The sequence below is a fragment of the Hyperoodon ampullatus genome (genome assembly GCF_949752795.1).
Source record: "Hyperoodon ampullatus genome assembly, chromosome: X".
Lineage (NCBI taxonomy): Eukaryota > Metazoa > Chordata > Mammalia > Artiodactyla > Ziphiidae > Hyperoodon > Hyperoodon ampullatus.
The window spans coordinates 11553352-11568410 of NC_136913.1; positions in this window are offsets into that span (position 1 = coordinate 11553352).

A 15059-nucleotide genomic window follows, 5' to 3' on the forward strand; every position below is an offset into this window, starting at 1 on the left:
ACAATCCTGGGTTCGAAAATTGACCAAAAAACTCAAAAGAGGGCAACCTTTTAAGAAGACAATTTCAAGAGGTTCATTGTACTCTCTGTTTTTTTCTGTTATTTTAACAGAACTTTAAAAAGGCGTGGAAAAATGCTGAACACTAGGAATAATTAAAGACATGCAAATCCAAATTACAAAAAACCTATCAGCTCACACCAGTCAGAATGGCCATCAGCAAAAATTCTACAAACAGTAAATGCTGAAGGGTTTGAGGAGAAATGCCTACCCTTGGTTCAACGTGGGACATGGTAAGAGCCAGTAAGGAAAACACAAAGGAGGTGCCTTGGAAAGGTAAATACTGAGCTACCATTCAATCAAGCATACCCACTGCTGGGCCTATCGCCTGGCAGGATGAGAATCAAAACTGAACAGGCTGGGCTTCCCTGGTGGCGCACAGGTTGAGAGTCCGCCTGCCGATGCAGGGGACACGGGTTCGTGCCCCGGTCCGGAAAGATCCCACATGCCGTGGAGAGGCTGGTCCCGTGAGCTATGGCTGCTGGGCCTGTGCATCCGGAGCCTCTGCTCTGCAACGGGAGGGGCCACCGCAGTGAGAGGCCCACGTACCGCAAAAGAAATCAAAACCATAGAAAAAGATACAGGCTGAAAATCCTGCACTCCAGCAATATTTACCAGAGACAACACTTGGAAGCTACGAAAATGTCCATCAACAGAGGAATGCACCAAGAAGAAGTGGTCCATGTACACAATGCAATATGACTCCAATACAAAATATAAATTCAATTTAGAAAACAAACATAAGTAAGGAGACATCAGCATTTGGGGGTTTATCCGGGCACATTCCACTCTAATATATAACCGAGGAACACCACTGCCAGGAAGGTCTGTTTCCCTAGTTACCAGATTGGGAAAAGCAGAAATGCTGCCGCCCTCTGGCCGTTACCTGCAACAGCAGCTCTAAAACCTGCGCTAAGGGTCACTTCATATGCACCAGTACTGGAGGGCCGTAAATGAAACCTGCCCACAAAATGTCTTGAGGGAGGTAATGGCCAAAATATTTCTAAATGTCACACATGCTTCACGAAAACAATTTGAAGAGGTAAGCTGTACTCACAGTTTGAAGAAAAAAAGGACATGCCAGAAAGCTCAATTTCAAGGGTTTATGAGACACATGCAAATCCAACCACAAAGAGGTATCATCTCACACTAGTCAGAATAAACATCAGCAAAAAAAACTACAAGCAATAAATGCTGAAGGCGTTGTGGAGAAGTGCATACCCTCAACTTTAAGAGGGACGTAACCTGGTAAGAGCCACGAATGAGAACAGAATGGAGGTGCCTTTGTAAAGTAAACATTTTGCTACCGTATGATCCAGCAGGCCCACTCCTGGGCCTATAACCTAAGAAGACAGAATTGGAAAGACACAGGCAGGCAAATGTGCGTTCCCGCAGTATTACAATAGCCAAGACATGGAAGCAACCAAAAAGTCCATCAACAGAGGAGTGGACAAAGAAGAACTGGTACATGTACAGACGGAATATTAGCCAAGGGAAAAAAGGACACAATGCCATGTGCGGCACCGTAGATGAGTCTAGAGGTAGTCACGCGACTTGTACTAAGTCCCAAAGAGAGAGACACATATCGTATGATATCACTTATAGGTGTTACCTAAAAATTGATAGCAGTGAAGATATTTCCACAGAGAAGGGCAATCACAGATTCATTAAACAAACTTATGGTTCACCAATGGAAAGGTGTGAGGATTGGATACATGAGGACATTGGGGTTAGCAGACATATACAAACACAGGTGAACTATATAATCACCAAAGACCTACGGAATACCAAGAGAAGAGTACTGAACATTTTGTCATAACGTACATGGGACAAGGATCCCAGGAAGAATAGACATATGTATATGTGTAAAAGAACCACATCTTGCACACCTACAACATGCCAAACATTGTAATCAAACTTGCTGTGATGAAAAATAAAAATTAAATTAAAAAAACAAACAAGAAATAGTGAGACATAAATTGAAGGGGCTTTCCTGATACATTCCATTCTAAATTACAACCTAGAACACGACTTCCATTGAGGTTCTGTTGCCCTAGTGACCGGATTTGGTAAAGGAGAACTGCTGCCACCTTGTGGCCGTTTCACACAACAGCAGCTTTAATCCCAGCGCTAATGGTCAGTTGATATTCAAAATAATTGCAGGCCTGTAAATGACACCTCCCTGAAAAAAAATCCTGGGGTCGTATATCGATCAAAACATTCAAAAGATGTCCATATTTCAAAACGACAGTTTCAAGAGGCATATTTTATGCACATTTGTCTTCTGTTTCTTTTACTTTCTTTCTTTTTGGTTAACAAAATGGGAATGGAAAAAGGCTGAACATCAGGAATCAATAAAGCCATGCAAATCCAGTGTACAAAAAAGTTCACCTCACAGCCGTCAGAATGGTCATCAGCAAAAAAGTCTACAAAGAATAAATGCTGAAGGGGTTTTAGAGAACTGCGTACCCTTTAGCTGCTGGTGGGATGAAACCTGGTCACAGCCAGTAGTGAGAACAGAATGGAGGTGCGTTTAAGGGTAAATATGGAGCTACCATGGGATCTGGTAGGCCCACTCATGGGCCTTTCACCTGATTAGACCAGAATCAAAAAGACACAGGCTGCCAATCCTGCACTGCAGCAACACGTACCATAGCCAAGACCTGGAAGAAACCGAAATGTCCATCAACAGAAAAATGCACCAAGAAGAAGTCGTCCATGTACACAATGGAATATTAGCCATGAAAAAGCTTGGAACAGTGCCGTTGGCACCATCATAGAAGGATCTAGAGATAATCACCCAACTTGAAGTAAGAAAGAAACCGAAAGACAGACATCTTATGACATCACTTATAGGTGTTACCTAAACATTGATACCCATGAACTAATTTCCAAGAGACGGACACGCATAGATTCAGAAAACCAATTAATGTTTAACCAAATGGAAAGGATTAAGGAACGTGTGAATTACGACATGGGGGTTAACAGATATGCACTAATACATATGAAATATATAATCACAAAGTGCCTATGGAACACGAAGAGAGGTCTACTCAACACTCTATAATAACATACACGGGAAAGGAACCAAAGAGGAATAGACAGATACATTGATAGGATGAACCAGAAACTGTACACCTAGGAGAATCTACATTTTTATCAAATTTGCTCTGATAATTAATAAAAATTAAATTTAATAAACAAACAACAATTTAGGAGATATAAGCTCTTGGGGGTTTGCGCTGGCACATTCCACTCTAATTTGCAGCTTACTAACACGATTTCCAGGAAAGCTCTGTTGCCCAAAAACCCAGAGTTGGAAATGTAGAAATGCTGCCGCCTTGTGGCCGTTTCCCGCAAGAGCGGCATTAAACCCACAGCTAATGGTCACTTAACATTCACAAGGACTCAGGGCTGTAAAGGACACCTGCCCTACATAATTGTGCGGAGGTAGCGAATGGCCAAAAAAATTCCAAACTGGCACATTTTTCAAGGAGATAGTATGGAGGGGTAAGTTTTACTCACTCATTTTCAAAAAAGAGGAAAATGGATAAAAGCTCAACATCAGGAATTATTAGACTCATGCAAATCTAACCTCCAAAAAGGTTTCAACTCACACATGCCAACTACCAACAGCTAAAAGTCTACAAACAATAAATGCTGAAGGGGTTTTAGAGAACTGTGTACCCTCTAGCTGCTGGTGAGATGTAAAGTGGTAACAGCCAATAATGAGAACAGAAAGGAGGCGCGTTTCAAAGTAAAAATTGAGCCACCATTCCATTCAGCAGGCCCACCGCTGAGACTCTCACCTGAGAAGTCCAGAGTCGAGAAGGCACAGGCTTCAACAGCTGCACTGCAGGAATTTTCACGATAGCCAAGACACGGAAGCAACCAAAATGTACATCACCAGATGAGTGGAAAAAGAAGAAGTGGTCCATGTACACAATGGAATATTAGCCATGGAAAACAATGAAACACTGCTCTTTGAGGCACCATAGATGAGCCTAGAGATAATCACAGAACATGAGGTAAGCCGGAAAGCAAAAGACATATCCTATGATATCACTTATAGGCGTTATCTAACAACTGACACAAATGAACATATTTCCACAGAGAAAGACACTCACAGGCTTAGAAAACAAACTATGCTTACCTAAAAGGGCACGTGGGGGGAATGGAAAAATTAACATTAGGGTTACCATACATGTACAAATACCTATTAAATACATATAACAGTAAGACCGACCATATAGCAAGGGATGTCTATGGAACACTCTGCAATAATTTACATGGGAAGTGGCTCTGTACATGAATATATATATATATATATATATATATATATGTTATGCACAAATGAACCAGATTGTGTACACTGAGGACAAACAGTATTCTAATCATTACCCTGATTAAAAAAATGAAAACAAGAAGTAATGTGACATAAACTTATTGGGGTTTCTCCTGGCACATTCCATTTTAATTTACAACCTAGGAACAGGACTTCCAGAAAGGCTCTGCTGCCCTAGGAACCAGATTTGGGAATGGAGAAATGATGCCGCCTTGTGGCCGTTTCCCAAAACAGCAGCTTTAAACCCAGTGCTAATGCTCACTAAATATTCACACTCATTACAGGCCTATGAATGACACCTGACCTCAAAAACAATCCTGGCTTCGAAAATTGACCAAAAAACTCAAAAGAGGGCAACCTTTCAAGAAGACAATTTCAAGAGGTTCATTGTACTCTCTGTTTTTTTCTGTTATTTTAACAGAACTTTAAAAAGGCGTGGAAAAATGCTGAACACTAGGAATAATTAAAGACATGCAAATCCAAATTACAAAAAACCTATCAGCTCACACCAGTCAGAATGGCCATCAGCAAAAATTCTACAAACAGTAAATGCTGAAGGGTTTGAGGAGAAATGCCTACCCTTGGTTCAACGTGGGACATGGTAAGAGCCAGTAAGGAAAACACAAAGGAGGTGCCTTGGAAAGGTAAATACTGAGCTACCATTCAATCAAGCATACCCACTGCTGGGCCTATCGCCTGGCAGGATGAGAATCAAAACTGAACAGGCTGGGCTTCCCTGGTGGCGCACAGGTTGAGAGTCCGCCTGCCGATGCAGGGGACACGGGTTCGTGCCCCGGTCCGGAAAGATCCCACATGCCGTGGAGAGGCTGGTCCCGTGAGCTATGGCTGCTGGGCCTGTGCATCCGGAGCCTCTGCTCTGCAACGGGAGGGGCCACCGCAGTGAGAGGCCCACGTACCGCAAAAGAAATCAAAACCATAGAAAAAGATACAGGCTGAAAATCCTGCACTCCAGCAATATTTACCAGAGACAACACTTGGAAGCTACGAAAATGTCCATCAACAGAGGAATGCACCAAGAAGAAGTGGTCCATGTACACAATGCAATATGACTCCAATACAAAATATAAATTCAATTTAGAAAACAAACATAAGTAAGGAGACATCAGCATTTGGGGGTTTATCCGGGCACATTCCACTCTAATATATAACCGAGGAACACCACTGCCAGGAAGGTCTGTTTCCCTAGTTACCAGATTGGGAAAAGCAGAAATGCTGCCGCCCTCTGGCCGTTACCTGCAACAGCAGCTCTAAAACCTGCGCTAAGGGTCACTTCATATGCACCAGTACTGGAGGGCTGTAAATGAAACCTGCCCACAAAATGTCTTGAGGGAGGTAATGGCCAAAATATTTCTAAATGTCACACATACTTCACGAAAACAATTTGAAGAGGTAAGCTGTACTCACAGTTTGAAGAAAAAAAGGACATGCCAGAAAGCTCAATTTCAAGGGTTTATGAGACACATGCAAATCCAACCACAAAGAGGTATCATCTCACACTAGTCAGAATAAACATCAGCAAAAAAAACTACAAGCAATAAATGCTGAAGGTGTTGTGGAGAAGTGCATACCCTCAACTTTAAGAGGGACGTAACCTGGTAAGAGCCACGAATGAGAACAGAATGGAGGTGCCTTTGTAAAGTAAACATTTTGCTACCGTATGATCCAGCAGGCCCACTCCTGGGCCTATAACCTAAGAAGACAGAATTGGAAAGACACAGGCAGGCAAATGTGCGTTCCCGCAGTATTACAATAGCCAAGACATGGAAGCAACCAAAAAGTCCATCAACAGAGGAGTGGACAAAGAAGAACTGGTACATGTACAGACGGAATATTAGCCAAGGGAAAAAAGGACACAATGCCATGTGCGGCACCGTAGATGAGTCTAGAGGTAGTCACGCGACTTGTACTAAGTCAGAAAGAGAGAGACACATATCGTATGATATCACTTATAGGTGTTACCTAAAAATTGATAGCAGTGAAGATATTTCCACAGAGAAGGGCAATCACAGATTCATTAAACAAACTTATGGTTCACCAATGGAAAGGTGTGAGGATTGGATACATGAGGACATTGGGGTTAGCAGACATATACAAACACAGGTGAACTATATAATCACCAAAGAACTACGGAATACCAAGAGAAGAGTACTGAACATTTTGTCATAACGTACATGGGACAAGGATCCCAGGAAGAATAGACATATGTATATGTGTAAAAGAACCACATCTTGCACACCTACAACATGCCAAACATTGTAATCAAACTTGCTGTGATGAAAAATAAAAATTAAATTAAAAAAACAAACAAGAAATAGTGAGACATAAATTGAAGGGGCTTTCCTGATACATTCCATTCTAAATTACAACCTAGAACACGACTTCCATTGAGGTTCTGTTGCCCTAGTGACCGGATTTGGTAAAGGAGAACTGCTGCCACCTTGTGGCCGTTTCACACAACAGCAGCTTTAATCCCAGCGCTAATGGTCAGTTGATATTCAAAATAATTGCAGGCCTGTAAATGACACCTCCCTGAAAAAAAATCCTGGGGTCGTATATCAATCAAAACATTCAAAAGATGTCCATATTTCAAAACGACAGTTTCAAGGGGCATATTTTTTTTTTTTTTTTGTGGTACGCGGGCCTCTCACTGTTGTGGCCTCTCCCGTTGCGGAGCACAGGCTCCGGATGCGCAGGCTCAGCAGCCATGGCTCACGGGCCCAGCCGCTCCGCGGCATATGGGATCCTCCCAGACCGGGGCACGAACCCGTATCCCCTGCATCGGCAGGCGGACTCTCAACCACTGCGCCACCAGGGAGGCCCAAGTGGCATATTTTATGCACATTTGTCTTCTGTTTCTTTTACTTTCTTTCTTTTTTGTTAACAAAATGGGAATGGAAAAAGGCTGAACATCAGGAATCAATAAAGCCATGCAAATCCAGTGTACAGAAAAGTTCACCTCACAGCCGTCAGAATGGTCATCAGCAAAAAAGTCTACAAAGAATAAATGCTGAAGGGGTTTTAGAGAACTGCGTACCCTTTAGCTGCTGGTGGGATGAATCCTGGTCACAGCCAGTAGTGAGTACAGAATGGAGGTGCGTTTAAGGGTAAATATGGAGCTACCATGGGATCTGGTAGGCCCACTCATGGGCCTTTCACCTGATTAGACCAGAATCAAAAAGACACAGGCTGGCAATCCTGCACTGCAGCAACACGTACCATGGCCAAGACCTGGAAGAAACCGAAATGTCCATCAACAGAAAAATGCACCAAGAAGAAGTCGTCCATGTACACAATGGAATATTAGCCATGAAAAAGCTTGGAACAGTGCCGTTGGCACCATCATAGAAGGATCTAGAGATAATCACCCAACTTGACGTAAGAAAGAAACTGAAAGACAGACATCTTATGACATCACTTATAGGTGTTACCTAAACATTGATACCCATGAACTAATTTCCAAGAGACGGACACGCATAGATTCAGAAAACCAATTAATGTTTAACCAAATGGAAAGGATTAAGGAACGTATGAATTACGACATGGGGGTTAACAGATATGCACTAATACATATGAAATATATAATCACAAAGTGCCTATGGAACACGAAGAGAGGTCTACTCAACACTCTGTAATAACATACACGGGAAAGGAACCAAAGAGGAATAGACAGATACATTGATAGGATGAACCAGAAACTGTACACCTAGGAGAATCTACATTTTTATCAAATTTGCTCTGATAATTAATAAAAATTAAATTTAATAAACAAACAACAATTTAGGAGATATAAGCTCTTGGGGGTTTGCGCTGGCACATTCCACTCTAATTTGCAGCTTACTAACACGATTTCCAGGAAAGCTCTGTTGCCCAAAAACCCAGAGTTGGAAATGTAGAAATGCTGCCGCCTTGTGGCCGTTTCCTGCAAGAGCGGCATTAAACCCACAGCTAATGGTCACTTAACATTCACAAGGACTCAGGGCTGTAAAGGACACCTGCCCTACATAATTGTGCGGAGGTAGCGAATGGCCAAAAAAATTCCAAACTGGCACATTTTTCAAGGAGATAGTATGGAGGGGTAAGTTTTACTCACTCATTTTCAAAAAAGAGGAAAATGGATAAAAGCTCAACATCAGGAATTATTAGACTCATGCAAATCTAACCTCCAAAAAGGTTTCAACTCACACATGCCAACTACCAACAGCTAAAAGTCTACAAACAATAAATGCTGAAGGGGTTTTAGAGAACTGTGTACCCTCTAGCTGCTGGTGAGATGTAAAGTGGTAACAGCCAATAATGAGAACAGAAAGGAGCCACGTTTCAAAGTAAAAATTGAGCCACCATTCCATTCAGCAGGCCCACCGCTGAGACTCTCACCTGAGAAGTCCAGAGTCGAGAAGGCACAGGCTTCAACAGCTGCACTGCAGGAATTTTCACAATAGCCAAGACACGGAAGCAACCAAAATGTACATCACCAGATGAGTGGAAAAAGAAGAAGTGGTCCATGTACACAATGGAATATTAGCCATGGAAAACAATGAAACACTGCTCTTTGAGGCACCATAGATGAGCCTAGAGATAATCACAGAACATGAGGTAAGCCGGAAAGCAAAAGACATATCCTATGATATCACTTATAGGCGTTATCTAACAACTGACACAAATGAACATATTTCCACAGAGAAAGACACTCACAGGCTTAGAAAACAAACTATGCTTATCTAAAAGAACAGGTGGGGGGAATGGAAAAATTAACATTAGGGTTACCATACGTGTACAAATACCTATTAAATACATATAAGAGTAAGACCGACCATATAGCAAGGGATGTCTATGGAACACTCTGCTATAGTTTACATGGGAAGTGGCTCTGTACATGAATATATATATATATATATATATATATATATATGTATATGTTATGCACAAATGAACCAGACTGTGTACACTGAGGACAAACAGTATTCTAATCATTACCCTTATTAAAAACACGAAAACAAGAAGTAATGTGACATAAACTTATTGGGGTTTCTCCTGGCACATTCCATTTTAATTTACAACCTAGGAACAGGACTTCCAGAAAGGCTCTGGTGCCCTAGGAACCAGATTTGGGAATGGAGAAATGATGCCGCCTTGTGGCCGTTTCCCAAAACAGCAGCTTTAAACCCAGTGCTAATGCTCACTAAATATTCACACTCATTCCAGGCCTATGAATGACACCTGACCTCAAAAACAATCCTGGGTTCGAAAATTGACCAAAAAACTCAAAAGAGGGCAACCTTTTAAGAAGACAATTTCAAGAGGTTCATTGTACTCTCTGTTTTTTTCTGTTATTTTAACAGAACTTTAAAAAGGCGTGGAAAAATGCTGAACACTAGGAATAATTAAAGACATGCAAATCCAAATTACAAAAAACCTATCAGCTCACACCAGTCAGAATGGCCATCAGCAAAAATTCTACAAACAGTAAATGCTGAAGGGTTTGAGGAGAAATGCCTACCCTTGGTTCAACGTGGGACATGGTAAGAGCCAGTAAGGAAAACACAAAGGAGGTGCCTTGGAAAGGTAAATACTGAGCTACCATTCAATCAAGCATACCCACTGCTGGGCCTATCGCCTGGCAGGATGAGAATCAAAACTGAACAGGCTGGGCTTCCCTGGTGGCGCACAGGTTGAGAGTCCGCCTGCCGATGCAGGGGACACGGGTTCGTGCCCCGGTCCGGAAAGATCCCACATGCCGTGGAGAGGCTGGTCCCGTGAGCTATGGCTGCTGGGCCTGTGCATCCGGAGCCTCTGCTCTGCAACGGGAGGGGCCACCGCAGTGAGAGGCCCACGTACCGCAAAAGAAATCAAAACCATAGAAAAAGATACAGGCTGAAAATCCTGCACTCCAGCAATATTTACCAGAGACAACACTTGGAAGCTACGAAAATGTCCATCAACAGAGGAATGCACCAAGAAGAAGTGGTCCATGTACACAATGCAATATGACTCCAATACAAAATATAAATTCAATTTAGAAAACAAACATAAGTAAGGAGACATCAGCATTTGGGGGTTTATCCGGGCACATTCCACTCTAATATATAACCGAGGAACACCACTGCCAGGAAGGTCTGTTTCCCTAGTTACCAGATTGGGAAAAGCAGAAATGCTGCCGCCCTCTGGCCGTTACCTGCAACAGCAGCTCTAAAACCTGCGCTAAGGGTCACTTCATATGCACCAGTACTGGAGGGCTGTAAATGAAACCTGCCCACAAAATGTCTTGAGGGAGGTAATGGCCAAAATATTTCTAAATGTCACACATACTTCACGAAAACAATTTGAAGAGGTAAGCTGTACTCACAGTTTGAAGAAAAAAAGGACATGCCAGAAAGCTCAATTTCAAGGGTTTATGAGACACATGCAAATCCAACCACAAAGAGGTATCATCTCACACTAGTCAGAATAAACATCAGCAAAAAAAACTACAAGCAATAAATGCTGAAGGTGTTGTGGAGAAGTGCATACCCTCAACTTTAAGAGGGACGTAACCTGGTAAGAGCCACGAATGAGAACAGAATGGAGGTGCCTTTGTAAAGTAAACATTTTGCTACCGTATGATCCAGCAGGCCCACTCCTGGGCCTATAACCTAAGAAGACAGAATTGGAAAGACACAGGCAGGCAAATGTGCGTTCCCGCAGTATTACAATAGCCAAGACATGGAAGCAACCAAAAAGTCCATCAACAGAGGAGTGGACAAAGAAGAACTGGTACATGTACAGACGGAATATTAGCCAAGGGAAAAAAGGACACAATGCCATGTGCGGCACCGTAGATGAGTCTAGAGGTAGTCACGCGACTTGTACTAAGTCAGAAAGAGAGAGACACATATCGTATGATATCACTTATAGGTGTTACCTAAAAATTGATAGCAGTGAAGATATTTCCACAGAGAAGGGCAATCACAGATTCATTAAACAAACTTATGGTTCACCAATGGAAAGGTGTGAGGATTGGATACATGAGGACATTGGGGTTAGCAGACATATACAAACACAGGTGAACTATATAATCACCAAAGAACTACGGAATACCAAGAGAAGAGTACTGAACATTTTGTCATAACGTACATGGGACAAGGATCCCAGGAAGAATAGACATATGTATATGTGTAAAAGAACCACATCTTGCACACCTACAACATGCCAAACATTGTAATCAAACTTGCTGTGATGAAAAATAAAAATTAAATTAAAAAAACAAACAAGAAATAGTGAGACATAAATTGAAGGGGCTTTCCTGATACATTCCATTCTAAATTACAACCTAGAACACGACTTCCATTGAGGTTCTGTTGCCCTAGTGACCGGATTTGGTAAAGGAGAACTGCTGCCACCTTGTGGCCGTTTCACACAACAGCAGCTTTAATCCCAGCGCTAATGGTCAGTTGATATTCAAAATAATTGCAGGCCTGTAAATGACACCTCCCTGAAAAAAAATCCTGGGGTCGTATATCAATCAAAACATTCAAAAGATGTCCATATTTCAAAACGACAGTTTCAAGGGGCATATTTTTTTTTTTTTTTTTTTTTTTTTTTTTTGTGGTACGCGGGCCTCTCACTGTTGTGGCCTCTCCCGTTGCGGAGCACAGGCTCCGGATGCGCAGGCTCAGCAGCCATGGCTCACGGGCCCAGCCGCTCCGCGGCATATGGGATCCTCCCAGACCGGGGCACGAACCCGTATCCCCTGCATCGGCAGGCGGACTCTCAACCACTGCGCCACCAGGGAGGCCCAAGAGGCATATTTTATGCACATTTGTCTTCTGTTTCTTTTACTTTCTTTCTTTTTTGTTAACAAAATGGGAATGGAAAAAGGCTGAACATCAGGAATCAATAAAGCCATGCAAATCCAGTGTACAGAAAAGTTCACCTCACAGCCGTCAGAATGGTCATCAGCAAAAAAGTCTACAAAGAATAAATGCTGAAGGGGTTTTAGAGAACTGCGTACCCTTTAGCTGCTGGTGGGATGAATCCTGGTCACAGCCAGTAGTGAGTACAGAATGGAGGTGCGTTTAAGGGTAAATATGGAGCTACCATGGGATCTGGTAGGCCCACTCATGGGCCTTTCACCTGATTAGACCAGAATCAAAAAGACACAGGCTGGCAATCCTGCACTGCAGCAACACGTACCATGGCCAAGACCTGGAAGAAACCGAAATGTCCATCAACAGAAAAATGCACCAAGAAGAAGTCGTCCATGTACACAATGGAATATTAGCCATGAAAAAGCTTGGAACAGTGCCGTTGGCACCATCATAGAAGGATCTAGAGATAATCACCCAACTTGACGTAAGAAAGAAACCGAAAGACAGACATCTTATGACATCACTTATAGGTGTTACCTAAACATTGATACCCATGAACTAATTTCCAAGAGACGGACACGCATAGATTCAGAAAACCAATTAATGTTTAACCAAATGGAAAGGATTAAGGAACGTATGAATTACGACATGGGGGTTAACAGATATGCACTAATACATATGAAATATATAATCACAAAGTGCCTATGGAACACGAAGAGAGGTCTACTCAACACTCTGTAATAACATACACGGGAAAGGAACCAAAGAGGAATAGACAGATACATTGATAGGATGAACCAGAAACTGTACACCTAGGAGAATCTACATTTTTATCAAATTTGCTCTGATAATTAATAAAAATTAAATTTAATAAACAAACAACAATTTAGGAGATATAAGCTCTTGGGGGTTTGCGCTGGCACATTCCACTCTAATTTGCAGCTTACTAACACGATTTCCAGGAAAGCTCTGTTGCCCAAAAACCCAGAGTTGGAAATGTAGAAATGCTGCCGCCTTGTGGCCGTTTCCTGCAAGAGCGGCATTAAACCCACAGCTAATGGTCACTTAACATTCACAAGGACTCAGGGCTGTAAAGGACACCTGCCCTACATAATTGTGCGGAGGTAGCGAATGGCCAAAAAAATTCCAAACTGGCACATTTTTCAAGGAGATAGTATGGAGGGGTAAGTTTTACTCACTCATTTTCAAAAAAGAGGAAAATGGATAAAAGCTCAACATCAGGAATTATTAGACTCATGCAAATCTAACCTCCAAAAAGGTTTCAACTCACACATGCCAACTACCAACAGCTAAAAGTCTACAAACAATAAATGCTGAAGGGGTTTTAGAGAACTGTGTACCCTCTAGCTGCTGGTGAGATGTAAAGTGGTAACAGCCAATAATGAGAACAGAAAGGAGCCACGTTTCAAAGTAAAAATTGAGCCACCATTCCATTCAGCAGGCCCACCGCTGAGACTCTCACCTGAGAAGTCCAGAGTCGAGAAGGCACAGGCTTCAACAGCTGCACTGCAGGAATTTTCACAATAGCCAAGACACGGAAGCAACCAAAATGTACATCACCAGATGAGTGGAAAAAGAAGAAGTGGTCCATGTACACAATGGAATATTAGCCATGGAAAACAATGAAACACTGCTCTTTGAGGCACCATAGATGAGCCTAGAGATAATCACAGAACATGAGGTAAGCCGGAAAGCAAAAGACATATCCTATGATATCACTTATAGGCGTTATCTAACAACTGACACAAATGAACATATTTCCACAGAGAAAGACACTCACAGGCTTAGAAAACAAACTATGCTTATCTAAAAGAACAGGTGGGGGGAATGGAAAAATTAACATTAGGGTTACCATACGTGTACAAATACCTATTAAATACATATAAGAGTAAGACCGACCATATAGCAAGGGATGTCTATGGAACACTCTGCTATAGTTTACATGGGAAGTGGCTCTGTACATGAATATATATATATATATATATATATATATATATATGTATATGTTATGCACAAATGAACCAGACTGTGTACACTGAGGACAAACAGTATTCTAATCATTACCCTTATTAAAAACACGAAAACAAGAAGTAATGTGACATAAACTTATTGGGGTTTCTCCTGGCACATTCCATTTTAATTTACAACCTAGGAACAGGACTTCCAGAAAGGCTCTGGTGCCCTAGGAACCAGATTTGGGAATGGAGAAATGATGCCGCCTTGTGGCCGTTTCCCAAAACAGCAGCTTTAAACCCAGTGCTAATGCTCACTAAATATTCACACTCATTCCAGGCCTATGAATGACACCTGACCTCAAAAACAATCCTGGGTTCGAAAATTGACCAAAAAACTCAAAAGAGGGCAACCTTTTAAGAAGACAATTTCAAGAGGTTCATTGTACTCTCTGTTTTTTTCTGTTATTTTAACAGAACTTTAAAAAGGCGTGGAAAAATGCTGAACACTAGGAATAATTAAAGACATGCAAATCCAAATTACAAAAAACCTATCAGCTCACACCAGTCAGAATGGCCATCAGCAAAAATTCTACAAACAGTAAATGCTGAAGGGTTTGAGGAGAAATGCCTACCCTTGGTTCAACGTGGGACATGGTAAGAGCCAGTAAGGAAAACACAAAGGAGGTGCCTTGGAAAGGTAAATACTGAGCTACCATTCAATCAAGCATACCCACTGCTGGGCCTATCGCCTGGCAGGATGAGAATCAAAACTGAACAGGCTGGGCTTCCCTGGTGGCGCACAGGTTGAGAGTCCGC